The sequence below is a fragment of the Pezoporus wallicus genome, unplaced genomic scaffold (genome assembly GCF_028554395.1).
Source record: "Pezoporus wallicus isolate ANWC-B61680 ecotype Strahan unplaced genomic scaffold, APGP_CSIRO_Pwel_v1 contig_11987, whole genome shotgun sequence".
Lineage (NCBI taxonomy): Eukaryota > Metazoa > Chordata > Aves > Psittaciformes > Psittacidae > Pezoporus > Pezoporus wallicus.
This window is the reverse complement of record NW_026641754.1, coordinates 4,846-8,086: the sequence shown is the minus strand read 5'-3', so window position 1 is coordinate 8,086 and position 3,241 is coordinate 4,846. Positions and strand designations below refer to the sequence as shown.

The 3,241-nt window shown below is 62.5% G+C and overlaps 1 long non-coding RNA gene across 1 annotated transcript; it reads right to left on the bottom strand.

Moving 5' to 3' along the window:
* Positions 1-789: 789 nt before the first annotated feature.
* LOC130607826 (uncharacterized) lies at positions 790-1,822 on the bottom strand. Its single transcript, XR_008974371.1, has 3 exons — positions 1,783-1,822; positions 1,619-1,708; positions 790-832 (listed from the first exon to the last, which is right to left on the bottom strand). It is a non-coding gene; the product is annotated as an uncharacterized LOC130607826 (long non-coding RNA).
* Between the last annotated feature and the right edge of the window lie 1,419 nt (positions 1,823-3,241).

Below are 3,241 nucleotides of genomic sequence, written 5' to 3'. Positions count from 1 at the left end.
GGGTCAGCATCGCAATGGGCCCCCCCTCAATGGGGCCAGGAGCGGGGCTGGGGCTGGGGCCGGGACCTGCAGCTCCAAGGACTCCACATGAGGCCGCTTGATGAGGAAGGAGAAGCCTTCATCCCACACGGGGGCTGTGCTGGGGGCGCTGGGCTGGGGGGGTACAGAGCAGGGTGAGGGACCCCCCCCTGACCCCCCCTGCCCCATAGCGACCCCAATGTGGTCCCCAGCGGGGCCTCACCTTGGTCTTAAAGGAGACGTCGCGCACGGAGAGGCTGGCGTGGGCGGCCGGGGCTTGAGCCCTTCCGGAGCTGGGATAATGGGCGTGGATGGGATGGAGGGGGAATGGGGGCAATGGGGGAACGGGGGAGGGGGAATGGGGGCAATGGGGGGAACGGGGGCAATGGGGGAATGGGGGCAATAGGGGTAATGGGGGGTATGGGGTAATTTGGGCAATGGGGGCAATAGGGGTAATGGGGGCAATAGGGGTAATAGGGGTAATGGGGGCAATGGGGGCAGTAGGGTTAATGGAGGCAATTTGGCAATGGGGGCAAGGGGGCAATGGGGCCAATGTGGGTAATGGGGACAATGTGAGCAATGGGGACAATGGGGGTAATGGGGGTAACAGGGCCAATGGGGGCAATGGGGCAATGAGGGTAGCGGGGCAATGGGGCAATAGGGGCAATGGGGTTATGGGAGCAATGGGGGCTATGGGGCAATGGGGGTCCGGGGTCTCACCGGGGGTCTGAAGCTCGGTCCCAGGAACACCGAGAGCAGCGCAGCCGCGAGCTCCTCGTTGTGGGGGCTGCAGGAGGCTGTTGATGTGCAGGACCTGGGGGCAATGGGGAGCTGGGGGCACCGGCGGCTGCGGGGTGTGGGGCAGGGAGGGGGACGCGATGGGGATGGGGGTAGGGATGGGAACATGAATGGGGATGCAGAGTGATAAGGATGGGGATGGACAGGGATGCGTAGGGACACGTGACAGGGATGGAGAATGGGATGCAAGAGAAGAGGGATGGGGATACACAGGGATATGGATTGGGATGGGAATGCAGAGACATGGATGAGGACAACGGATGGAGATGGGGATGGGAATAAGAATGGGGATAAGGATGGGGAGGCACAGGGATGGGGATATGGATATAGATGTGGCTGCACATGAGAACATGGATATGGATATAGATACAGATGTGGATGCAGATGTGAATGTGGATGCGGATATGGATGTGGATGGGGATATGCATGCGGATGTGGATGCGGATGTGGATGCGGATGTGGATGCGGATGCAGATGTGGATGCGGATGTGGATGCAGATGTGGATGTGGATGCGGATGCGGATACAGATGTGGATGCAGATGTGGATGCGGATGCGGATGCAGATGTGGATGTGGATGCAGATGTGGATGCAGATGCAGATGCGGATGCGGATGTGGATGTGGATGCAGATGCAGATGCGGATGCGGATGTGGATGTGGATGCGGATGTGGATGTGGATGCAGATGCAGATGCGGATACAGATGTGGATGAGGATGCGGATGCAGATGTGGATGCGGATACAGATGTGGATGCGGATGTGGATGCGGATGCAGATGCGGATGCGGATGCAGGAGCCGGTACCTGCTGCAGCAGCGCGGGGCTGTCGCTGGGGCTCAGGCTCTCGAGCTTCACGTGGAGCTGCCCGGATTTGACCCCCTCCAGCGGCAGCCACTGCAGGGACCGGGGGGACGGGGTCAGGACCCCCCCAAGCAGGGCAGGGCCCCCCCCCCCGGCCCCTCTCCCACCTCATCCACCACGCGGTTGCTCAGCACCCGCTGCAGCGGCTGCCTTGCACCTGCGGGGGGGCAGTGGGGGGTCACCACCGGTCCCCCCCCGCCCCCCAGCCCCCCGCCCCCCCGCCCCCACCGGCCCAGGAAGTCGTCCTCATCCAGGTCCTTGTCAAAGAGCTCGAACTCCACGTCCTGGCCCGGGATGTCGGTGACGATGGCCTGGGGGGGCATCAGTGAGCGCCCCATAGATGCCCCATAGGGACCCATAGACACACCATAGATAACCCATAGATACCCACAGGTACCCCACAGACATCCCATAGACCCCCACAGATACCCAGATACCCCATAGGCACTCACAGATACCCCATAGAGACCCATAGATACCCCATAGATACCCATAGGCACCCACAGATACCCAGTAGAGACCCATATATACCCCATAGGTACCCACAGGTACCCATAGACATCCCATAGACACACACAGCCCCTCATATCCCCCTTGGACCCCTATACACCCCATATCCCCCATAGACCCCTATAGACCCCTGTAGACATCCATATCCCTCACAGCCCCCCATAGACATCCATATCCCCCACAGCTACCCATATCCCCCATATCCCCCCACAGACACCCATAGCCTCCCCACAGCCCCTGCCACAGACACCCATATCCCCCCACAGACACCCACAGCCCCCCCATAGGCCCCCATAGCCCCCGCCATAGACACCCATAGCCCCCCATGGACCCCTACAGACCCCCATGGACCCCCTATAGACCCCCCATACCCCCTCATAGACACCCATAGCCCCCCCATACCCTCCCCATAGACCCCCATGCCCCCCATATCCCCCCCCATAGCCCCCATAGATCCCCCCATACACCCCCATACCCCCCTATAGACCCCCCATACCCCCTCATAGACACCCATAGCCCCCCCATACCCTCCCCATAGACCCCCATGCCCCCCATATCCCACCCCATAGCCCCCTCCATAGGCCCCCTTAGCCCCCCCATATCCCCACCATAGATCCCCCCATAGCTCCCCATATCCCCCTCATATCCCCCCCATATCCCCCATATCCCCCCCCATAGCTCCCCATAGTCCCCCATATCCCCCATAGCCCCCCCTATAGCTCCCCCCATAGCTCCCCCCATAGCTCCCCCCATATCCCCCATAGCTCCCCCCATATCCCCCATATCCCCCATATCCCCCCATATCCCCCCATACCCCCCCCACATCCCCCCATATCCCCCCACATCCCCCCCTAGCTCCCCCATAGCTCTCCCTATAGACCCCCCATCTCCCCCCCCCCACCTCATAGACCTCGTCCCAGCGGGGGTTGAGCTCCTCGCGCAGGACGCGGCTCCTGAAGCGCGCTCCCGCGGCGCGCACGCGCGCGTAGGGGTCGGAGCGGCCCCGCAGCGCCCCCCGCAGGACGCGGTCCTTGGGCACCAGCGCGGCCGCCGCCA